The 25,724-nt window shown below is 43.5% G+C and overlaps 1 protein-coding gene across 5 annotated transcripts in view; it reads left to right on the forward strand.

Annotated features, from left to right (window-relative positions):
- The first annotated feature begins 3,282 nt into the window (after positions 1–3,282).
- ELF2 (E74 like ETS transcription factor 2) overlaps positions 3,283–25,724 on the forward strand; it is a 94,590-nt gene continuing 72,148 nt past the window's right edge. For 3 of the 5 annotated variants that reach the window (XM_059698004.1, XM_059697997.1, XM_059698000.1), the window contains exon 1: positions 3,283–3,430. The gene's annotated coding sequence lies outside the window, so the exon portion shown is untranslated. Of the gene's footprint in view, positions 3,431–4,503; positions 4,647–16,501; positions 16,525–25,724 lie in introns of those variants that run through there. The other 2 variants (XM_059697998.1, XM_059697999.1) reach the window with 2 other exon arrangements.

A 25,724-nucleotide genomic window follows, 5' to 3' on the forward strand; every position in this document is an offset into this window, starting at 1 on the left:
ACACACACACAACAAAACCCAGAAGTAATAGCTATCTAGTTATGTAGATACCTCCTATTATATGAGCATGTTTCTAGGACTGCTGGCCACATCAGCCCTTTCCTACGGAACCTGACACTTTAGAATGCTATGCTGCAAACTTTCTGGGTTTCTTCCTTGGCCAGCTTCCATAAGAGATGTGTCTTTCTAAGACCTGCTTATCAAAGAGCTGCCTTAGAGGTATCAAGCTTGGCAACTTCAAGGCCAATACCAACAGAGCAGATTCCTCTGTCTCCTATTGTATCAGTCAACGACTGCAACACTAATTCTGGGTAGCAAACCACCTCAAAACATACTGCTTAAAACAGCAATTCTTTTCTGTAGGTCACTGGCTCCAAGCTAGAGGATGGTTCTAAACCTGCTCCATGCCTCTCATTTTTCTTGGGCCAGGCATGTTCTTCACATTGTGAAAGGCAGGTGTGGAGAGAGGCAAGTGGAAACATGCAATACCTATTAAATAATGTCAGGCTGAGAACTGTCACATTGTCACTTCTGTGCATATTCTTTTGGTCAAGAGCAGGTGGAATGACCTAACCACACATCAATGGGGTGGAGAAACATTCTCTCTCTAATGAGAGGAACTATAAAGCCACATTTCAAAGGTCACACATGCCTGGAGCAGTGAAGAATTGGGAAGAATAATGTTATCTAGCAAGGTTACCCACCTGGGACCTTTCAGCTTACTTCCAATTGGCAGCGGGGGAAATATATTTCTTCTAATGGTGGCTGACAACAGGAATGGTTTTTTAAAAAATATTTATTGTTGAAAGTATGCCATAGGTCCTCCTTTTCCTTTCCCCCATTAACCTCTTCCAGCACACTCCTCCCCCTTCACCACCCATTGTCTGTGTCCACGGGTTATGCATATATGCATACAAGTTCATTGGTTGATCTCTCCCTACCCACCCTCCCCTGCCTTCCCTCTGAGGTTCAACAGTCTGTTCATGCTTCTATGTCTCTGGGTCTATTTTGACAACAGGAATGATTTGACCTTGCAGATGAGATCTGTTCCTAACTCTAAGAATTAGGCTTTGTCCTTGCAAGCTCCTTAATATGCCATGTTTTTGTCATGGAGATGCAGTAGTATTATTAATTCCTTCAAACACCAAAGTGGACAATGGTTGCCACAAGTGATAGGGTATTTCACAGGAAGTAGGGGAATAGAAATACTTCCCTAGAAAGGATGCTGTGCTTATGGTATCCTGTTTACTGTGTATTAACAATTTGAATGTTAAAAGGCTTTATAAATTCTTTAGTTTAAAAGGGTGCCAAGACTTGTCATGTTTTAGAACTCAGGAATCTCCAAAAAACTTCATTAGAGTTAAGAGGATCTTTTTTACTAACCCTCTTTGCTACCTGGGTTTCCCCTTTGTTTAAAAGTAAAAGTCCCTTTATTAAGAAAAAAGTCCACAGCTTTGCTTTTTAAGATAGGAAAGGAAGAATCATACCCCTCCCTCCAACCAAGAGAGGTATTACTAGCTTTAAAAAAGAAAGAGAAGATAATTGAATTCCTAGCTTCTTCTGGGACTTAAATCGGCGGGGCCGCCTGTGGTTCTCCGACATTTGAGCCCCATTCTAGGGTTATTTCCATGGTTCCCACGTTACTTCCAAGAAGAGCTACCACTCACATTCCTCAGGGTTTCTTCATCGCTCAAGACTGGTTGTGGAGCAGCAAAAAGAGTACAGCTGGTGTCCAGAAATGAACCTGGTGGATACCGCGCCAGGTCCACCCGAGTGCAGCTGCAGGAGCCCGAGGGGAATAGAATCAGTCCCCACGCGCACGGGGCAGGCACAGCTCTTTGTTAAAGAAACAAATGCCGAACGAGAAGATGCTGCGGCTGAGAAAGGTGGTGGTGGTGGGAATAGATTGAGGCGTTTGCATGCGTAACTGTGCATACGAAAGGTCTTTAATGAGGCGCTTCGAACGCAGGACAACCCAGGGCACCGTGTCATTGGCTTTGTGCACTTGAAGGCGCATGAGAGTGCCTTGCTCAGAGGGTTCCCCTTTGTGTGAAAGTGGGGAAACCAAAAGCGTGCAGCTAACTGCTGGCCTTTCGTTTTCGAATTGTAGGCGCTTGGACCCAAATACCCCCGCACCAATACACTCCCGCATGCTCGCACCAACAATACTCGTACTTGAGTTACTTCTCCGTCGCTGACGGAGCGAGGAGCGACAAAGGCTCGGTGCGGGCGCCTGCAGCTCCGGGAGCCGCGCCAAGGGGCTGTCCGCCTCGCTCCGCAGCTGCGCGCTGAGCCCCCGCCGCCCGCCCGTCAGCAAACGCGGGCACCAACCGCCGCGCCGCCCGGCCGTTGGGCGGGTGGTAATTTCTGGGAACGGGGCGGGGTCCGCGGGTGTACGAAGCCGGACAGGGAGGAGGAGCGGGCGGCGCCGAGGGGCGCGCGGCGGGCTGGGCGGTGCGCTGCGGGCGTCAGCGGCCGGGGCGGGGCCGGGGCGGAGAGGGCGGTGCGCCGCTCCCCGCCCGCGCCCCCACCTTCCACTTAGCCCGGCTGAGAAGTGGAGTCGGGAGGGCGCGGGCTAGTCTCCCAACCCCGGCCCCCAGTAACTGTCAGACGGCCCTAGCGCGGGGCCGTCCTGGAGCAGAGGGGCGAGAGCCCAGCGCCGGGGATGGGGTGCCCGCCGGGGCCCGCGAGGGCGCTCGGAGTGGAGCGCGTGTGTGCGTGCGGGCCGGCCGGCGGGGGAAGCGGGCGGGCGCTGCAGGTGCACGCGCGGCCTCGCCGCCTCTGCGCCAGTCCGGGAAGGGGATGGGGGAGCTCCGAGCAGGGCGCGGGACACGTGGGGAGAGTCATTACCTGAGAAGGCGGGTTAGGGAGAAGTTGGGGGATCAGGGGCAGGAGAGACCCGAGAGAGCCACGGAGGCAGGTTTGGCCGGCTGATGGGGGCCGCGGGCGGCGGGCCGCGCGGGGTATAAATAGCCGGCCCCGCTTTGACAGGCGCTGCGGTGACTGGCGGTGCCGCCCCCCCCCCCCCGCCGCTCGGGGAGGGGAGGAGCGCTCGGAGCGGGCGGGGTGGGGGAGGCGGACTCAAGTGTCCTGGTGGCGGCGGCAGGAGGCCGAGGGGGAGGAGCCGAGCGGGGGGTGGAGGGAGGGGAACGGGGCGAGGGCGGGGGCCACCATTGCTCCCCGCGCCGGGCTCTGTGTCGCTGTGGTCGCCTCGGCGGTTGGGGGTCGGTGGGGCGGTGCGGGGGGGGGCGCTGCGCGGGGCGGCGCGCGCTGTTTTGTCTCCTCCTCTCCCAGCGGAGCGGCTCGGGCTGCCGGGGAGGCCCGGCTCCCTCCGGACGCCCGGCCAACGGCGGCGGCGGCGGCGGCGAGTCCGCGGCCCTGCCGGGAGGGAAAGCGACGCCGCCGTCTTGCCGGGCGACGCGGCGAGCAGGTAAGAGCGCGAGCAGCAGAGGCTGCGGGAGGGAGCGCGGAGGGCGCGGCGACGGAGCCTCGCTGTCCCGAGTGCCGCCGCCTCCCTCCGCGCCTCCCGCCCCGCGCCTGTGTTGTTTGCTCCGGGGTTTGCGGAGGGGTTTTCCAGAGGCTGTGGCCGTGACACCCGCGGGGAGCGGGGGAAGGGGGCCGGTGCCCTCGGGCAACGGTCGGGGAGCGGGAGTCGGAGAAAGGGGAAGGCGCGCTGCGCGCAGCCCGCGGGGAGTGCGGGGCGCGGGGCCGGGCGGAGGGAGAGGTTACGGACCCCGGCGGGGGGGATGGGCCGCGCGCAGCTGGGCTCGCAGTGTTTACATCTCCGCGCGAGTCACCTCTGCCGAGAAGCGGGCTGGACTGACCCGCCTTCCCCCGCGGGGAGGCCAGGGCGGGGGTCCGGCTCCGGAGGAAGCGCGTCCTGGGAGGGTCCGGTCGGGCGGGAGGCTGCGGCCGGCGCCTGGGCAGGGCGGCCAGCTCGGGGCGGGACCTGGGAGGCTCGGGCGGCTCGGGGTGGCGTGGCGGGCTGGCGGGCAGTGCCCTCCCCAGCCGAGCCGAGCCGGGGCCGGGCCGCCGCCTCTCACCTATCCTTCCCTGGCGGCTGGCGCGCGCGGCAGGTTGTCCTCGGCCATTCTTTTATCCTCGGGCTCCTCGCCGGCCCCCTGCCGCCACTTCCCCTACTCCCCGGGGCGAGGGAGGCTTGTCTCTGTTTGGAATCTGTTTTTAAACAAAACAGGAACGGGCTCTGTACTACGCGCGCCTTCTGGATCCTCTCTCCGCGAAGCTGGCCCTTGGGGACCGGGCTACGGGCCGTTTTGGGGGGGCCGCGGGAGAAGCGCGGGGAGGGTTCTGCGGGGGCCCCCGTGCCCCCTCTCTTGCTCCAGTTGGGCAATTTTATTGCATGTCAGCAAAGGACGGAGAAAATATTCTAACACACCCAGAGGAATCCAGATTGCTCAGTTTCGGCTTGTTTCTCGTGGGCCAGTATCCCGGCCCCCCCCCCCCCTTTTTTTTTCTAGATTCTCTGCAGACTAGCCTTCAAGTTTTTAGTACTTCATTAAAGTGAATGAGGGGACACTTCATTGTAAAACTAGAATTTTCCTCCTCTCCTGTGATCATGAGCATGTACTTCAGCTGTGTGGTTTAAATTTTAATCCGGTGATGAGAGAACAGTGCTCGTGTGTTTGGTAATCAGATTTACTTTCCTTTTTATCTATAAGTGAGCCTCTATGGAGAGGTAAATTAAGCACTTTCTCTGGTGCCAGAATCAGCGGAGAATGTATGTACCCTTTACTAAGATAAGATTGGATGTTTTTGTTTCAGAGTTTCTTCCTTTCAAGACTATATAAAACTGGAAGCTGTTAAGTTACGCTTAAAGGAATTTAGGAATAATGAAAGTTTATAGACAGTGCAACAGTTTACACAGTGCATTCATATGAATGTTACTGAGGTGTCACCTAGCAAACACATGAAAGTTGAAATATCTTGGGCACCTGAAATTTGAATATTTAATGTCAACCTGTTTTTAAACTTAGTGACTTAATTAATTGATCAATCATTGCTTCTCATTTCAGACATATAATAGTATACTAAAAAAAAAATCAGAGTTTCATTGGAAAGAATTTGTAACTTTGAGATTTTTCTATCCTAAATTAATAGATTGGTCACTGTGTTGATGGCCTTTACCCGCTCACAGATTGCACAAGTGTGTGTGTGTGTGTGTGTGTGTATGTGTGTGTTTGGTAACAGCTTTATTGAGATACTAGAGGCCTGGTGCTCGAAATTCTTGCTAGGGGCGGGGGTCCCTCAGCCCCACCTGCATCCTCTCACAATCCCCCACCGCTGCTCCTAACTCGCCTGCTGATCACCCCTAACCGCCCCTGCCTGCCTGCCTGATTGCCCCTAACGGCCTCTGCCTCGACCAGCCGCTGCGACTTTGTCCAGAAGGACATCCGGAAGGTTGTTCGGCTGCCCGGTCTAATTAGCATATTATGCTTTTATTATTATAGATAATTCATATACCATTTAGTTCACCAATTTAAAATGTACAGTTTAGTGGGTTTTTTCTTTTAAATTCTTATCTGAGGATATGATTGATTTAGAGAGAGGGGAATGAAAGAGAGATAGAGATAAAGAGAGGAGAAATATCAATTAGTTGCTTCTCCTTCATGCCCAGACCAGGGATGGAACTGGAAACCTAGGTATGTGCCCTGACAGGGACTTGAACCCACAACCTTTTGGTGTGTGGTACAATGCTCCAACCAACAGCCACCTGGCCAGGACAGTTAAGTGTTTTCTAATATATTTATAAAGTTTTGCCAGCTGTCACCATAATCAATTTTAGAATGTTTTCCTCATCCCAGAAAGAAACCATATACCCATTTAACAGTCACATTCAAGTTTCCCCTAATAGGCCTGGGGATGTTACCACTGATCTACTTTCTGTGTATTTGCTTGTTCCTGGGCATTTTATATAAATGAATCATGCAATATGTGATCTTCAGTGATTGGTTTCTTTCACTTAACACAATGTTTTCAAAGTGCATCCATGTTGTAGCATGTGTCATTTCATTTCTTTTATTGCCGAGTAATATTCCATTGTATGGATATACCACGTTATTTATTAATTAGTTGGTGAACTTTTGAGTTTCCACTTTTTAGCTATTGTGAATACTGCTATAGACATTTGTGTACAAATTTTTATTTGAACGTTTTTTCATTTCTGTTGGGTATGTGCATTTTTAAAAAATCAGGTTTTTTGAGTTATTTAATTCCAAAATTAATTTATTTTGAGTGCACATTCAGTGATTTTTAGTAAATGGAAGTGTCAGACCACAAGCCAGTTTTATTTATTTATTTTAAATATATTTTTATTGATTTCAGAGAGGAAGGGAGAGAGAGAGAGAGAGAGAGAAACATCAAGTGATGAGAGAGAATCATTGATCGGCTGCCTCCTGCACCAGGGATTGAGCCCAAAATCCAGGCATGTGCCCTGACTAGGAATTTAACCATGACCTCCTGGTTAATAAGTTGATGCTCAACCACTGAGCCATACCGACTGGGCACCACAAGCCAGTTTTAGAACATTTCTATCACCTCCAAAATTTCTCTCTAGACTGTGTGTAGTTAACCCTTATTTTCACCCCCAACCCCAGGGAGCCACTGATTTGTGCTTTGTCTCTGTAGATTTACCTTTTCTGAATATCCTATATAATAAAAGCCTAATATGTAAATTGTCCTCCTGACTGGGAGTTCGACTGATCGCTATAACATGCACTGACCATCAGGGGGTGGTGTGGAACATGGTGGGTGTTGGCAACGTGGCGCCAGCAGTGGGTGGCGGCAGTGGAGGTGCTGCCGGCTCCCATGGGCCCCAACTAGAGTGGACTGGTGGTATGGTGGAGCAGGTGAGTGGGCGGTGCCAGGCTAAGGCAGGTGTGAGTGAGGCCAATCATCGCCCCACTGATTGCCCAGCAGCAGTGGCAGCGGAGGGTGGGGCTGCTGCCTGGCTCCCAGGCGCTAAGGGAGAAAGGGCAAATAGCAATATTAAAATATTTCTTCTAATTATTTTCCTTTCAGTGTGCATGAATCCATGCACCAGACCACTAGTTTTATATAAATGGAATAATAACATATACAGTCTTTTACATATGGCTTCTTTCACTTACACTGTTTTGGGAATTTATCTTTATTGTAGCATGTATCTGTATTTTTTTCTTTTTTATTGCTGAATATTCTATTGTATGAATAGACAACATTTTGTTTATCTGTTGACCAGTTGATGGGCATTTGAATTGTTTCCAGGTCTTCTTTTTTTCTTTTTAAAGATATAAAAAAATATTTTTATTGATTTCAGAGAGGAAGGGGGAGAGAGAGAGATAGAAACATCAATGATGAGAATCATTGATCAGCTGCCTCCTGCATGCCCCCCTCCTGGGGATCCAGCCCACAACCTGAACATGTGCCCTTGACCGGAATCAAAACGGAATCGAACCCGGGACCTTTCAGTCCACAGGCTGATACTCTGTTCACTGAGCCAAACCAGCTAGGACCTTTTTATAGATTTTTAAATTGATTTTTAGAGAGAGTGAGAGTGAGAGGGAGAAACAACATGCTCCCTACAGGAAATTGAGTCAGAAGCCTGGGCATGTGCCTCTGCAGGGAATTGAACCAGCAATCCCTTAGTGCAGCGGTCGCCACCTGGTGGTCCATGAAGTCCAAAAGGTTGGCGACCGCTGATTTAAGGAAACCTTTGGAGCAGTGGTCGCCAATCCGTGGTCCGTGAGGTCCGAAAGGTTGGCAACCGCTGCCTTAGTGCATGGGACAAGGCCCAACTAACTGAGCCACACCGGCCAGGGCTGTTTCTAGTTTTATGTTTTGTTTTTTTAAAATACATTTTTATTGATTTCAGAGAGGAAGGGAGAGGGAGAGGGGGGATAGAAACATCAATGGGAGAGACACATGGATTGGCTGCGTCCTGCATGCCCCCTCCTGGGGATGGAGCCCGAAAACTGGACATGTGCCCTGACCAGGAATTGGAACTGTGACCTCCTGGTTCATATGCGCAATGCTCAACAATGAGCCACGCAGCTAGGTAGTTTCCAGTTTTTTGACTGTTGCAAATAATGCTGCTTGAACATTTGAGTACAAGTCTTTATGTGGACATATGGTTTCATTCTCTTGGGTAGATAACCTAGGAATAGAAATGCTGGGTCATCTGTTTAACTTTTAAAAAAAATGCCAACCTGTTTTCTAAAGTGGCCGTACATTTTACATTCCTAACAGCAGTGTTTGAGAGTTCCAGCTTCTTCACATTCTTGGCAACATTTGTTATTGCCATTTTTATTATAGCCATTCTAGTGGGTATGAAGTGGTTAACTCATTGTGGTGGTTTTAACTTGCATTTTCCTAAAGACTCAAGATATTGAGCATTTTTTATATGATTATTAGCCATTTCTATATATCCTATTTGGTGAAATACTCAAAACTTTTGTGTGGTTTTTGTTTGTCTTTTTATTATTGAGTTATAACAATCTTTGTATATTCTGGTTGCAAGTTATTGGATACATGATTTGCAAATATTTTATCTCAGTGAGTGGCTTGTCTTTTCAACTTTTTTTATTGGAATCTTTTTTTTTAAAAATATATTTTATTGATTTTTTACAGAGAGGAAGGGAGAGGGATAGAGAGTTAGAAACATGGATGAGAGAGAAACATCAATCAGCTGCCTCCTGCACACCCCCTACTGGAGATGTGCCCGCAACCCAGGTACATGCCCTTGACCGGAATCGAACCTGGGACCCTTGAGTCCACAGGCCGACGCTCTATCTACTGAGCCAAACCGGCTAGGGCTGGAATCTTTTGAAGCACAAAAGTTTTAATTTCTTTTGTCAAAAGTTTAAATTTTGCCCTGACCGGTTTGGCTCAGTGGATAGAGCGTTGGCCTGCGGGCTGAAGGGTCCCAGGTTCGATTCCAGTCAAGGGCATATACCTTGGTTGCTGGTACATCCCTGGTAGCGGGTGTGCAGGAGGCAGCTGACTGATGTTTCTCTCTCATCGATGTTTCTGACTATCCCTCTCCCTTCCTCTCTGTAAAAAAAAAAAAAAAAAGTTTAAATTTTGATGGAGTTTAATTTTCCGATTTTTTATTTTATAGATTAATTTTTTGTTGTTATAAGAACTCTCTGCCTAATTCAAGTCTTGAGGATTTTCTCTTTTGTTTTCTTCTAGATGTTGTATAGTTTTTGCTCTGATATTTAGATTTATGATCTATTTTGAGTTCATTTTAAAAAAATATATTTTTATTGATTTTTAGAGAGAGAGGACGGGAGAGGAATAGAGAGATAGAAACACTGATGAGAGAGGAAGTCATCGATTGGCTGCCTCCTGTATGGCCCCAACTGGGGATTGAGCCCGCAACCCGGGCATATGCTCTGACTGGGAATGAAACTGGTGACCTCTTGGTTCCTGGGTCTACCCTCAACCGCTGAGCCACACCAGCCAGGCTTGAGTTCATTTTTATGTATGATGTGAAATAAATGGCTCTAAATTCAGTTGTGTATGGGTTGTCTCAGCACCATTTGTTGAAAAGACTGTCATTTCTCCATTGATTGTAAATGTAAAGGTTTATTTCTGCACTCTCAATTATTTTCCATTATCTATATGTTTGTTCTTAGGCCAGTACTGTTCTGTCTTGGTTCATGTGCTTTATGGTAACTGATGAGACCAGGTAATGTTAGCCCTCCAATTTTGTTCTTGTTTTTAAAACGTGTGGCTGTCCTGGGTCCAGTATAAAAAGGATTGGCTTGTCAATGTCTGAAAAAAAAGTCTTGGAATTTTGATGGGGAATGCAGTTCGGGGGAAAATTGTCACCTTACAACATTGGGTTTTCTATTACATGGGCATGGAAATTTCTTTTCATTTATTTATTATTACTTATTTAATATATATATTTTATTGATTTCAGAGAGGAAGGGAGAGGGAGAGAGAGATAGAAACATCAGTGATGAGAGAAAATCATTGATCGGCTGCCTCTTGCATGCCCCCTCCTGCATGCAGGATTGAGCCCGCAACTTGGGCACGTGCCCTTAACCAGAATCGAAGCTGGGACCCTTCAGTCCGCAGGCTCTATACTCTGAGCCAAACCGGCTAGGGCTCTTTTCACTTACTGATCTTTAATTTTTCTCAGTGATGTTTTGTAGTTTTGAGTGTACAAACTTTGTACTTAAAATTTATTTTATTGGGGTAAGAACACAACATGAGATCTACCCTCTTTTTAAATGTACACTATAGTATTGTTAAGTATAGGCACAGCATTTTATATAGCATATCTCTGTGTTTAGCAGAGGGTTGCTTTTTAATCCTGGTTTGTTCAGAGTTTTTATCACGCACGGGCACTGGACTTCGTCAGATGCTTTATCTGCGTCTGTTAGTGTGACGGTCACAGATTGCCCAGGACTTTCCTGTTTTAAGCACTGAAAGCTCTGTGTCTTGGGAAAACCCTCAGTGCTAGACAAACCAGTATGGTTGGTCACACTAGTGTCTGAGATGATTATGTGGTTTCTGCCTTTTATTACATTAGTATGGTGTATTATATTAATTGATTTTGATATAATAAACCAGCCTTATATTCCCGAGATAAATCTCACTTGGTTGTGGTGTATAATCTTATATGTTGCTTGATTTAGTTTGCTAATGTTTAGTGAAACATTTTTGTGGCTATATTTATGAGACCTACTGGTCTGAAGTTTTCTTTTCTTGTGATGTCTTTGGATACGTAAGAGTAATACTAACCTCATCGAATGAATTGAGAAGTGTTCCCTCTACTTTCTCTGTAAAAGTTCCTGAAGGATTAGTATTATGTCCTTGAATATATTTGGTAAAACTCACCAAATATATTGGTGAAAGCATCTCACCTTTTTTTTTCTCTTTGTGAAAATTTAAAAATACTAATTTCTTTACTTGTTATAGGTCTATTCATATTTTCTGCTATTTTTTTAGTTCCAGTAATTGTGTTTCTATGAATTTGTCCATTTCACCTAAGCTATTTAATTTGACATATAGTTCATAATATGTTCCTATGTATGTTTTTAATATTGCCAGTAGGTAGTGATGTCCTTCTTTCATTTGTAAAATTGATAGCATCTATCTATTCTCATTTTTACTTGGTCATTTTAACTAAAGGTTTGTCAATTTTGTTATTCTTTTCAAAGAAACACGTTTTGGTTTAATTGATTTTTTTCCAGTTTTTCTGTTTTCTATTTCAGTGATTTCCATTTTAATCTTTATAATATTATTCCTTCTGCTTGCTTTGGCTTTAGTTTGCATTTTTTTAGTTTCTTAAGGTAGAAGCTTAGGTTATTGATTTGAGATTGTCTTTTCTTACGTAGGCATTTAAATCTATAAATTTTCCTCCAAACACTGTTAGCTGCACCTCATACATTTTTACATGTTCTGCTTTTTAACATTTTCATTCAGTTCTAAATATATTCCTTTGTGATTATTTCTTTGACTCATAGGTTATTTAGAAATGTATGGTTTAATTTCCAATTATTTAGGGATTCCCCAGATTTCATTGTTGTTGATTTTTAATTCCCCTGTAGTAGGAAAACATGCTCTGTATGATTTTCTTCATTTTTAATTTATTGAGACATTTTTATGTCTTTGTAATCTGTTTTGAGGAGTGTCCCATCTGTGCTGAAAAAGAATATATAATTTGCTGTTGTTGGTCTGAATGTTCTGTAGGTGTTAGGTCAAGTTTGTTGATAGTTTTCAGGCCGCCTATGTGTGTGCTGATTTTCTGTCTAGCGGTTCTATCAATTACTGAGAGTGGGATATTAAAATATTATTGAGGTATCTATTTTTCCTTTTTGTTCTCCCAATTTTTGCTTCCTGCTTTTGGGGTACTAGTAATTAGTATGGTATACATGTATAATTACTTTAATCTTATGGATAAATTGGTCTTTTCATCATTATGAAAGATCCCTATTTGTCTATTTTGTCTTGTATAAGTGTAGCCACTGTAGCTCTCTTATGCTTACTGTTTGCATTGCATATCTTTTCCTTTTCTTTTACTTTCAACCTATTTGTGTTTTTGTTTTTGTTTTTAATTTAAAATGTGTCTTGCCTGGCCGGCGTGGCTCAGTGGTTGAGCCTCAACCTATGAACCAGGAGGTCAGGGTTTGATTCCAGGTCAGGGCACATGCCTGGGTTGCAGGCTCGATCCCCAATGTGGGGCTTGCAGGAGGCAGCCAATTAATGATTGTCTCTCATCATCGATTTCTCTCTCTCTCTCTCTCTCTCTCTCTCTCTCTCTCTCTCTCTCCTTTCCTCTTTGAAATCAATAAAAATATATTTTTAAAAAAAAATACTTATAGGCCACATGTAGATGAAATACTTTCTAAAAAAAGTCTGACCATATCTCCCTTTTGATTGGAGGGTTTAGTCTGTTTATATTTACTGTAATCATGTCTTCAGTTTTGCTAGTTATTTTCTATATGTCCCATTTCTATTTTTATTTCTTTGTTCATTTTCTGCTGCTCCTTCTAGAGTTAATAGATATTTTCCAGGGTTTTGCATTTCTTTGTTTTTTAACTAGATTTTTGGAGTTACTATCTTAGGTTGCTCTAGGAATTACAATATGTATCTTTAAAAATGTTTTTAAAATCCTCACCCCAAGGACATGTTTTATTGATTTTTTTTTGTTTTTGTTTTTTGTTTTTTCTTTTAGAGAAAAAGGAAGGGAAAGGAGGGAGGGAGAGAGAGAGAGAGAGAGAAACATCAATGTGAGAGAGCAACATCGATTGGTTGCCTCCCATATGTTCTGGGGACAGAACCTGGAACTGAGATGTGTGGCTTGACCAAGAATTGAACCCACAGTCTTCTGGTGTATGGGAGGACCCTCGAACCAACTGAGCCATCTGGCCAGGGCACAATATGGATCTTATTTTAGCATAACCTAATTGACTAATTTAACTATGGTAAAATATAGAAACTTTGCTTTATTTTCTCCCCTCTCCTGTCTGTTATTAGTATTGTCATATATGTTAAATTTGTATGTATTAAAAGGCCAACAATACAGTTTTATAATTTTTTATAGGTGTATGTCTTTTAAAGCAGTTAAGAGAAGAAAAAATATTTAAACTATTTTATATTTGCAAATATATTTATATTGCCTAAGAGAGCAATATAATCCATTAGAAAATATCAAAATTTTCATATCAGTCTGCACATATAATAGTATAGTATTCATTCATTTTAGGTTCTTGAAAGACTGCAGTAAACAAGATAATGTAGTACCTGTTAAGGAGATAGACATTAAACTGATTTCCGTCAGGGCGCAAGCCCGAGTTTTGGGCTCCATCCCCAGTTGGGGGAAGTGCGGAGGCAACTGATCGATGTTCACTTTCATATTGTTATCTCTCTCTCTCTTGCTTCCTTTCTCTCTAAAAATTAATAAAAATTATTTTTTAAAAAAACAACATATAAACAAATAAGGTAATATTAGTCTGAAAAATATAATGAAGAAATGAAATAGGGTAATGTGATATCAGATAGAGAATGATAGGGCAGCTACATGAAAATGGAGTATCAGTTTGGGAAGGGGAGCCAAGAGGGAAATGTCTCCTGCAGGAGTGGTATTTGAAGTGATATCTGCATGATGGGTAAGGAGGGTTCTGTCTGTTGATGATCTGGAAGAGCCTTGTATCCTAGAGAACAGGAGGTTTAGAATAAACTTCGTGTGTTGCAGGAATAGAGCCAGTGTGGCTAGAGCTCAGGGAGCCAGTGAAGGAGCGATGAGGGATGGATGAGGTCAGAGACATTGGGTGGGCTAGTTCTGATTGATCTTTATATAAAAGAATTTAGATTTTTTTTTCTAAGTGTGGTGGGAATCCACTGGAAAAACATAGCAGTGACCTTGATTCTTGACTAAAAGTTTATTTACAGCTCAGTATTCATTTTTTTTTCTTTAACAGTTTCTGAGTGTAAGTAAATAGATGGAGGGTTTTAAAAATAAATAAATAATTTTAGCTTCATAAAGAATATCAGGGAAAATTACTTCTTCCTTGAAATCTAAGCCTCTGAGAATAAAATAAAATACCAATATGTATAAAACTTTAAATTTGTAATACAATTATAGCAGTGGCAAATGTTCTTGTGTTAACTTCAACCAATTTATATTAGTATTATAAAACTATACTTTAACTATAATTACGGCCTAAAATATACAGGAAACTTCATGTAGTTGTATTGTGACTGACTTTCTAAATAACTTGGTATGTAAACATCTTTTCTTTTATTATTTCACTAGTACAAACTGTCACGGTTATTTTTATTTGGCTAACTCATTAACATCCTATACTAATAAAAGAGAAAAATGGTAATTGGCTTACGACCGATACCTTTCTCATTGGCTAATCAGTGAGATATGCAAATTAACTGCCAACTAAGATGGCAGTTAACCGCCAAAAAAGATGGCGGCTAATTTGCATATTGCAGGCAGGATGGTACAGCGCCGTCAGAGAGCGGGTTGGGGGTGTGAGTGCCAGCAGTCGCCCGAGACCTGATCCCGCCGGTAGACCTGGACGCGGGCCGGTGAGGCGGCTGCGGCGTCCGCCCGCACTCACGCCGCCAACCCGCGAGAGCGGGTAGGGGGCGTGAGTGCCAGCCGTCGCCCGGGACCCGATCCAGCCGGCAAACCCTGCACTCACGCCCTCAACCCGCGGTGGTCGCCTGCACTCACGCCCTCAACCCGCGGTGGTCGCCCGGGACCTGATCACGCGGGCCTGCGGGGCGGCTGCAGCAGTCGCCCGGGACCCGATCACGCGGGGCCGGCGGGGCGGCTGCAGCGTCCGCCCGCACTCACACCGCCAACCCGCGAGAGTGGGTTGGGGGCATGAGTGCCAGCGGTCCGATCCAGCCGGCAAACCGGGACGTGAGCCGGCGGGGCGGCTGTGGCGTCTGCCTGCACTCACGCCCTCAACCCAGGAAAGCGGGTTGGGGGCGTGAGTGCCGGTGGTCGCCCGGGACCCGATCACGTGGGCCGGCAGGGCGACTCGCCCCCAACCCGCTCTCCCGCCCAGCAGGGGACCCTCATTTCCCCCCATCACTGGTTCTGCCCCCAGCCCAGGCCTGACGCCTCTCTCAGAGGCGTCAGGCCTGGGCTGGGGTCAACGCCTGAGGGCTCCCAGTATGTGAGAGGGGGCAGGCTGGGCTGAGGGACACTCCCCCCCCCCCCCCACACACCCAGTGCACGAATTTCGTGCACCGGGCCCCTAGTAAAATTATAACTTTAAATTACTTCAGATTAGACAGTGTGGAATAGAGTCTTTTGGGGGGGGCGTAGAGAGAGAGAGAAACATTGATGTGAGAGAGATTGATCAGCTGCCTCCCGAACACCCCACACTGGGGATCGAGCCTGCAACCCGGACATGTGCCCTGACTGGGAATTGAACCAGGGGCCAGTGATGCTCAATCCACTGAGCCACACTGGCAAGGCCAGGCATACTTCATTTTATTGCACTCCAGAATGCTGTGCTTTTTACAAATCGGTGGCAAGACCCAGCACCAGCAAAAAGATTAGAACTGGCTTTATTGTGTTATTTGACTTATTGCTGTTGTCTGGAACCAAGCCCACAATATCTCTGATGTATGCCTATATCTATTAAAGATGATAAAATAGAAGAAGAAACCAGGAACAAGAAGAAGTTGAGCTAGGGGTTAACATTGTTGTCTGGTATGTTCCAGACACTGTTTTGAGAGGTCTATCTATATACAATGGTTATTAAAATAGCTATGAGGCAGCTCTAGTGGAGCTTATATTCTACTTTGTGTTGGTGGGATGGGTAGAAAGATTTGCAATGAGCATGTCCAATAATCTCCCCCTTATCTAAGGTTTTGTTTTCTATGGTTTCAGCTACCCAAGGTTCACTGTGGTTCCAAAATATTATATGGGCCTGGCGGTTTATATTATATGGGCCTCAGTGTTAGAGCATCAGCACATGGACCCAAGGGTCTTGGGTTTGATTCCCAGTCCAGGGCATGTATCTCGGTTACAGGTCCAATCCCCGTCACCCATCAGGGTGCTTGGGGGAGGCAATCAGTCAGTGATTCTCTCATCATTGATGTTTCTCTCTCTCCCTCTCCCTTCCTCCCTCTGAAATCAATAAAAACATATTTTTTAAAACATAAAATAGTGTAAAGCTGCCCTGGCTGGGTTAGCTCAGTTGGTTAGAGTCTTGTCCCGATATGCCAAGGTTGTGGGTTAAATTCCCAGTTAGAACACATAGACCAATGAATGCATATATAAGATGTTTATATCTCTCTCCCACTTCCCCCTCTCTTCCTTTCTTCCCTCCCTCCCTTTCTCTCAAAAAAAAAATCATAAAAAAAAGCGAATCTACCTTGGTTTCTAAATTAGCATATGTTAATTTGCTTTATTGGACTATAAATGTGTCCAAAGAACAAAACCAAAAAACTTCTCTAATCTGGTAATTTATAGTTCTATAGGCTTCTTTCTACTCAGCCATAATCAATGAAAATGAGGGAACTTAGAGGAGCATTTCGGTAGGTTGATTGTAGGGCTAAGCTTTATAAATGATTTAAGAAAAAGGTCACATTCATGTACTGGGAGTATAACAAGCAAATAGCATAGTGATTGTAGAATTAGTATTAAAACTCAGAATTTTTTGGGTTCTTACCTATACTTGAAGGCCAAAGTTCCAGTATTTTCATGAGTAAACTGACCATATTTTGAGTAATTATATTTATAACCTTACAGTGATGCAGTTTAGATCCATGAATAAAAAAAGTAGGTTTTTTCTGCTCAGCGGGCGTGGCTTAGTGGTTGAGTGTCGATCTATGAACCAGGAGGTCATGGATCAATTCCTGGTCAGGGCATATGCCCGGGTTGCAGGCTCAATCCCCAGTAGAGGGTGTGCAGGAGGCAGCTAATCAATGATTCTCGCTCATCACTGATGTTTTTTATCTCTCCCTCTCCCCCGCTGAAATAAAAAAAAAAAAAATTTTTAAAAGTAAGTTTTTCTTATAAAACTCAATTCTAGGGTGAGGGCATGACGGGGGAGGGGGCGGTCAATGGGGAGATAAGGACATATATGTAATACCTTAATAAAGAAAGAAAACAACTCAAATCTATGTTAAACATATAATACTTTAAACGCTAAATTTCATGATTATTTAAATTTAATTTTAGATTATAATTAGTAAGACCTAGAAAGTGTATTCATTTTAGAACAGATTAGTGAAAAAATTTTTTAAAATATATATTATTGATTTCAGAGAGGAACTGAGACGGGGAGAGAGATAGAAACATCAATGATGAGAGAGAATCATTTATCGGCTGCTTCCTTCATGCCTCCTACTAGGGATCGAGCCTGCAAACCTGGCATGTGCCTTTGACTAAAATCGAACTCGGGACCCTTCAGTCCACAGGCCGATGCTCTATCCACTGAGCCAGGGCTGAATGTTTTCATCTTACATTTTTGTTCTCTAATGGTGTGCTTAAGTAAACTTTCAGAGCCAGTTCATTTTTTATATTTTATTTCATAATCTGGATGAGTTGAGAATGTTCCAGGAAGTCTGCCTTTATGAATCTTAACATAATATTTGGATATTGAGATGATGTTCTTACTATGTCATATCTACTAGTAAGCACTTAAACTCAATCATGATATCACTCTATAATGATAAAGCATTTTAAGCCTCCGATATATTATATGTGGGAAAGATGGTGTCCATGTCCTCTTCATTCCAGACCATTATGTTTCTGAGATCTCAAGAAGTTAAATAACTTGCCCTTTAGAAAATAGTTAACATAGCAAGTTTGAAACTGCTGTCCTCAGAAAGGCCTGTTTGCAAGGTTGGCCCTTGGCTGGCATCTGGGAACTTGGCTCTCAGGGTGTTCCCAGTAACTGATAAGGTGATTCACTGTGCCTAGACTGTTTGTGCAAACAATACGGTTTATGTTGAACACCTGCTTTTCTTCTGGGGGTCTGTAGTATTGGTGCACACAAGGCAGAGGGTGCCCCTGTGACCTGCCTGCAGTGAAGGCTTGGGCGCTGAGTCTCCGATGGGCATGCCTGGGCAGAAACACTGCGTGCACATTGGTGCATTTTTGTTGCTGGGGGAGAGGAGTAAGCTCTGCCTGACCTCTCTGGGGGAGGAGAGAGCATAGGAAGCTTGCAGATTGAGTCCTCCAGAGTCCACCTATGTCTTTTTCCTTTAAGACCTGCTGTGTACCCTTATTCTAGCCATGAGTACAATGACCTCTGACATACCTCTTCAAGACTGAAAAGATCCCGCCCTGCTGAGGCTGAAGATTTGTGTTTTAACGTCTGTGCAAGAACTTTAGTTTCCTTTGCCTGGTGATTAGAGTTCCAGGTACAGGGACTCTAATCCTTCAAATAAAAATAAGCATGCATTTGTTTATTACATGTTCTACAGGCCCATTCATGTCCATGTTCTAGTCCTATGGAAGAAGCTGTAAACCTTTGACTTAATTAGGTAAAAGGAGATGATCTTGTGTAAATAGTTTAATGGGAGTCTAAGTGCACTTTTCCTCCTAGCTGCTTTTACAGGGGGCCTTTTTATTTAGCACTATAAAAAGTTTATATTTTGGTTCTAGGTAGTTCTTTTACATGGGTAAATTTGAATAAGGCCTATGCCTAAGAATAATTTCTTGCTAATGCAGAATTTCAGGCCAACATTTTTTTCTAAAAAACAATAAAAAGAAAATACTAATGCGTATTACACATAGATGAATATTGAAAACATTAAGTGAAAGAAGCCAGTCAACAAAGATCACATATTTTATATATATATATATTTTATATGGACATATGTTTTTTTTTATTAAAGTATTACAAAGGGTATTACATATGTGTCCTTTTTCCCTCCCCCGCCCTTGACAATCCCACATATTATATTATTCTATTTATATGAAATAGACAAGCCAGTCTCTAGATATAGAAATTAGTTTAGTGGTTGCCAGGGATTGGGGATTGGGGAATGATAGGGAGTGACTGCTAATGGACGTGGGATTGGGGGGGGAGTGCTGAAAATGTTCTAAAATTAGAACAAATTGTGGGGATATCATACAACTTTGTGAATATACTAAAGACCATTGAGCCCTGGCCGGTATGGCTCAAGTGGTTGGAGCAGGGGTCCTCAAACTTTTTAAACAGGGGGCCAGTTCACTGTCCCTCAGACCGTTGGAGGGCCGGACTATAGTTTAAAAAAAAAAACTATGAAGAAATTCCTATGTACACTGCACATATCTTATTTTGAAGTAAAAAAACAAAATGGGAACAAATACAATATTTGTATTTGCATGTGGCCTGCGGGCCGTAGTTTGAGGAACCCTGTGTTGGAGCATTGTCCCGCACACTAGAAGGTGGTGGGTTTGGTTCTCAATCGGACACATACTCAAGTTTCAGGTTTAATACCTTGTCAGGGCACGGGTGGAAGGCAACTAATCAATGTTTCTGTCTCACATCAATGTTTTGCTCTCTCCCTTCCTCTCTCTCAAATCAATTAAAAAATAAAAAGTAAATAAAAACCATTGAATTATACACTTTAAGTGGGTAAACATGTTAATTATATCTCAATAAAGCTGTTTTAAAAATGGTAAATGCATATGCAGTTTTGTTAGACATTGCCAAATTTCACTTTCAAGTGTTGTATTAACTTGTCTTCCCAGCAGCAATGTATAAAATTGCACAATTTTGCCAACAGAATATGGTGTCATACATTTTAATTTTCACCAGTCTGATAGATGAGAGAAATGATATATCGTTTTTTGAAAATTTGTATTTTCTATGAGTGAATTTGAACTTTTCATATGTTAAGGGCCCGTTTTATATGTTTTTGTGACCTGTATATTTTCCTTGACGTTTTTGGTTCTTTATTCCTCTCTTTCACGCGTTCTTTATATATTCGTAATATTAGTCTTTTGTGATGTAGCATCCTATTTCTAATATCATAGATTGAGTGTTCCTTATTTTTGCACTTTATGTACACACAAACTTTTTGATGAGAATGTGGTCTGTACTCTAGGGCAACTAAATTATAGTACAAGCAGAATTTACTTCTGGGTGCTACTTAGATTTGCTATCTTTTCACACAGAGTTTTTCTTCCGTCCTGATTAATTCACTTAGTATTCATTATTCAAAGTTGTTTCTCTTATTATTGCCATGCCAGTCTTCACCCCTTCTTCTAAGTTCTAGACCTAATGGTGGCTCCTTTGTGAAGTCCCTCTAGAACCCTCCAAAGCCAACTTGGGTGTTCCTTTTTTATGTCCCCACTGTACTTTGTAGTTTCCTTTATGGCATTGACACTGTAATTCTCTGTGTTTCTCCTTACTAGACTCTAAACCAGTGATGGCGAACCTTTTGAGCTCGGCGTGTCAGCATTTTGAAAAACCCTAACTTAACTCTGGTGCCGTGTCACATATAGAAATTTTTTGATATTTGCAACCATAGTAAAACAAAGATGTATATTTTTGATATTTATTTTATATATTTAAATGCCATTTAACAAAGAAAAATCAACCGGAAAAATGAGTTCGTATGTCACCTCTGACACGCGTGTCATAGATAGGTTCGCCATCACTGCTCTACACTGTTTAAAGGCTGAGTTTTTACTTCATTTTTGTGTTTCTGACATAGTGCTGCTTAGCATATGGTAAGTATTCAATAAATATTATTGGAAGAACTGGTATAGTAAGAGATAGGAAAGAGGTGATGTCATTGTAGGAGAAAAAACTGTCTTTGGAGGACAAGTGGAATTTGAATAAATGAAGAGGACATTCCTGGTGACAGGAGAGGGATGGAGATGTGAATGAGCATGGTGGTGTGTACAATGAACAGTGGAGGTACTTGTCTGATTGGAGCATGTTTGCTTATAGTTATTTTCATCACATCTTGACTGTGTACCTACTCTATGAAAGATACTAATTTAGGTAGTAAAACCACAGATCTAACAAACCTGGATACACTGATTTTTAAAACTTGGTGCTTTGGGAATTTAGTAGGGAGTAGATTAAGGAGTTAAAAAGGAGCAGGGTTTTAAAGAACACTGAAGGGAAGACATAGATGTTTGGCCTGGTATGGTTGATAGGACTTGGCAAGTGAATGATCTGCTGGAGGCTATTATTTTCTTTTTCTTTTTCTTTTAATTAAATCTTTATTGTTCAGATTATTACATTTGATCCTCTTTTTCCCCCCCATAACTCCCCTCCTCCCAGTTCCCGCCCCACCCTCCGCCCTCACTCCCCACCCACTGTCCTCATCCATAGGTGCACGATTTTTGTCCAGTCTCTTCCCGCATCTCCCACACCCTTTTCCCCACCAAGAATAGTCAGTCCATTCCCTTTCTATGTCCCTGATTCTATTATGATCACCAGATTATTTGTTCACTTGATTCTTAGATTCACTTGTTAATAGATGCATGTTTGTTGTTCATAATTTCTATCTTTACCTTTTTCTTCTTCTTCCTCTTCTTAAAGGATACCTTTCAGCATTTCATATAATACTGGTTTGGTGGTGATGAACTCCTTTAGCTTTTCCTTATCTGTGAAGCTCTTTATCTGACCTTTAGTTCTGAATGATAGCTTTGCTGGATAAAGTAATCGTGGTTGTAGGTTCGTGGTATTCATCACTTTGAATATTTCTTGCCACTCCCTTCTGGCCTGCAAAGTTTCTGTTGAGAAATCAGCTGACAGTCGTATGGGTATTCCCTTGTAGGTAACTGAGTTTCTTTCTCTTGCTGCTTTTAAGATTCTCTCTTTGTCTTTTGCTCTTGGCATTTTAATTATGATGTGTCTTGGTGTGGTCCTCTTTGGATTCCTTTTGTTTGGGGTTCTCTGCGCTTCCTGGACCTGTAAGTCTATTTCTTTCACCAGGTGGGGGAATTTTTCTGTCATTATTTCTTCAAATAGGTTTTCAATATCTTGCTCTCTCTCATCTTCTGGCACCCCTATAATTCTGATGTTGGTACGCTTGAAGCTGTCCCAGAGGCTCCTTACACTATTTTCGTATTCTTTTTTCATTTTGCTTTACCAGTTGGGTGTTTTTTGCTTCTTCGCATTTCGAATCTTTGACTTGATTCTTGCGCTCCTCTGGTCTGCTGTTGGGTGTCTGTATAATATTCTTTATTTCAGTCAGTGTATGCTTAATTTCTAGTTGGTTCTTTATCACAACATCGAGGGTCTCATTAGATTTCTTGAGGATCTCACTACATTTATCGGCAGTTTCTAGAAAATTATTGAAAGACCTTAAAATTGCGATGTTTAGCTCTGTATCCTCCATTTCTGTCTTGTTTCTTTGTCTCCGCATTTTTTATGCTTTCTTGGTGCACCCCCTAGTGGTCTTTGTGCGCAGTCTTGTTGTAGTTAAGCCTTGATTGTTGTCGGCAATACTGGGGGTGATTTGACCTCCAGGCCAACTGGCTATGAGAGTGGAGGCTATTATTTTCCAGATGTTTTGAGTCAGGGAGGTATATACAGTTGGTCCTCGGTTACGTCAGAGATCTGTTCCTATGGCGCGAAGTAACACGATTTTCGCCGTAAGTCGGAACCCCCCTACATAAGCACCTGCGTCACTCACATGGAGCACATACACAGAAGAAATGAAGTGAACATTAAAAAAATTTAAAAGAAAGATAACAATTCCTGACCTTTACTTGTGGTAAATAAATAATAAAAAATGTAAAGCACATATGTACATACATCGAAATGATGGAACTTTTTTTTTTGTAAATAAATGGGAGATGGAGATGTAACCACAAAACGACGTATGTTGAGTCCGATGTAACCCGAGGACTGCCTGTAATGTGATGGGGGGAAGAGAATTATAGAAAATTATAATTGAGCTCTGGGGGGATGAAGTTGCATTGGAACTGAGACCTGAAAGACAGGAACTGGCCCAGTGGTTAGCAGGGGAGGGATGTTCAAGACAGGAGAGAAGAATATAGGGAACTACAAACAGCAGTGGTATGAAGTTAGATGAAGTAAAGGAAGGTCAGGCTGGACAAGTGAGCGTGGAGTGGATACATGATTTACATACCTGAACATATCAGAATGAACATTTCATAACTTCTGAAAATAGACCTAGACTTCTTGCTTGTCAATATTTGCAAAGGGTTTGGGACTTCATCTTGCAGGTGTTGAGGAACTACTGAAGACTTGAGAGGGGCCTGACATTATTCTATCTCAGACGATCCTGATATTGCAGTAGATGGGCTGGAAGGGGGCAAGATTAGGGGCTAAGAGACAAATTCTGAGGCTCTTACAGCAATATAGAGAAGTGATAAAGAGGACCTCAACAAGGGTAGAGGATATTAGATTATAGAGAAGGGGTCAAGAGTAAGAGTATGATGGTGTTGATGGAGAAAGGAGTCATGGATCTCTGTTTTGTAGGCAACTTGTGTGAGTGTTGGGGTAACTTACTGAGCTAAGCACAATAGGAGAGGTAATATTTTTGGGAAGGTAGCCAAGAAAAAAAAAGAGTTTAGTTTGGGACATATTCTCCTCCCACACTTTTCTCCAATACCATTTAATGGTGCTGTGATGCATCTTTGGATTCATTCTTCACTCTTTCACAACCCACATCCCATTTGCTAGCAAATCTTTCCATTTTACTTTCAAAATATATCTAAAAGTTGACCACTTTTTATTCTCTCCAAACCCTACCACTCATTTCTTACCCAATTATTATAGTAGCTTTCTAACTGATCTCCCTGCTTCTGCCCTTGCCCCCTGTCTGTTCTTAGCCCAGCACCTGAATGATCCTTTTAATAATCAGGTCATCCTTCTCCTGGAGTAAAACTCAGAGTCCTTACAGAAGGCCTTTATGGCCCTTACTTTCTGTTGTCATCTTCTGTTCTTTCTCCTTTTTGCTCACTTCACTCTAGCCATATTGGCCTCCTTGCCGATCCTTGAACTAGTCAGGTGTACTCCCTGTTGCAGATCTTGAAGTTCATCTTTCCTTTGAAGAAGGCTCTTTCCCCAGCCATAGCTTACTCCTTTTGGGTCTTTAGTCATATGTCAGTTCTTTAGTGAATCTTTCTCTGACCATTCAGTTTGAAATTGCAATCCTCTTCCCTGTCAAATATTTTCTCCCTTTGGTTCATTTGTCTCCTTAGCTTTCATCACGCATCTACATATGTGCTATTCATATTTTATTTATTTTTATTATATATATATATATATATATATATATATGTATATTATTGCTTTCAGAGAGGAAGGGGAAGGGAGAGAGAGATAGAAGCATCAATGATGAGAGAGAATCATTGATCTGCCTCCTGCACACCCCCTACTGGGGATTGAGCCTGCAACTGGGACCTGTGCCCTGACTCAGAATTGAACTTCAACCTCCTGGTTCATGGGTCGACACTCAACCACTGAGCTACACTGACTGGGTTATTTTGTTTATTTTCATCTCTCCCTACTGGAATTTAAGATTCATAAGGACAAGGACTTTTACTTTATTCATTGCTGTATCTCTAGCATCCAACACTGTGCTAGCATATAATAGACTAGAAGCCCGGTGCATGAAATTTGTGCATGGTTGGGGTCCCTAGGCCTGGCTGGCAATCAGGGCCTATCAGAGCCACCTTGCCCAGTCCTGATTGGGGCTGGGCTGGCCGGGGCCTGCTGGCTGTTGGCCAGGGCCTGCCAGACGGGGGGAGGGATCACAGGAGGTTTGCTGGTCAGGGGGGTAGGACGGGGGGAGGTTGGCAGTCTGCCCCCTGGTGGTCAGTGTGTGTTATAGCCACTGGTCAACTGGTTGTTCTGGTCTTTCGGTCGAAATGGTTGCTTTGGTCGTAATGGTACACACACACACACACACACACACACAGTTAATATTTGTTGATTTACTGGATTAATTAACGGTATGCCTCAGATATCTTGGAATAGATGTGTACAACTTATTACATTCCCTATTTCATTTCATAAAGAAGTAAAGGTAAGAAAGTATCTAGTAGATAACTGGAGCCCATGAAATGGTTTAGACTGGAAGAGAGATTGTCATGAAGCCATGCCAATACCTCCATGTTAGTGTTGATCAGAGAGTAGCACTGTCTTTAAACTTAGCAAAGTGGGAACCCTGCTCTGGGCCTACGCCCCGCCTGATAAGATTCGGATTTGGGGAAGAACTGAACTAGTCCATTTGTACCTTTTTTAGGTCAAGTTCTGAGTATTTGAACCCCTGCCCATGTCGCCCTTCACAGGCCTCTTTTTTGATCCTCTCCTCTCTTGACTGTAGCCTAAGGAATGGCCAAAGGGTAGCAGTTTGCAGGCATGTGGCCAGAAGTTGGGATGCTACATGTATGTATATGTGGCTTCTTGTAGTATGGAGTGGAGCCAAAGTTGGGAAGAGAAAAAGAGACAGGCTGCAGGCCAGGTGTGTGTGTGTGGGGGGAGGGTATGGTTCTCCCATGCCCCCATAGAACTTGAGGGAGTCTCAGAAGTTCAAATCAGAACTTAGCCTTTTAGATTCTTATAAAAATATGTATGGGAAGATAGAATAATAATTAATAGCTTGTTAGCTTGATTTATAACTTTTAAAATAGTTACATATACGATATATGGATTTCCATTGTAGCCTTCCTCCAAGTTCCTTGAAGATTAGGGGTGAGTCTGTAAGAGGAAATTGAAAAGGAGGAGCTAGAGAGGGAGAAATAAATTCTGGATAGAGTGTCAAGGAGGGTATGAGCAACAGTGTCAATGCTTCAGAGCCCTTAA

This window comes from Myotis daubentonii, chromosome 5, assembly GCF_963259705.1.
Source record: "Myotis daubentonii chromosome 5, mMyoDau2.1, whole genome shotgun sequence".
Classification (NCBI taxonomy): domain Eukaryota; kingdom Metazoa; phylum Chordata; class Mammalia; order Chiroptera; family Vespertilionidae; genus Myotis; species Myotis daubentonii.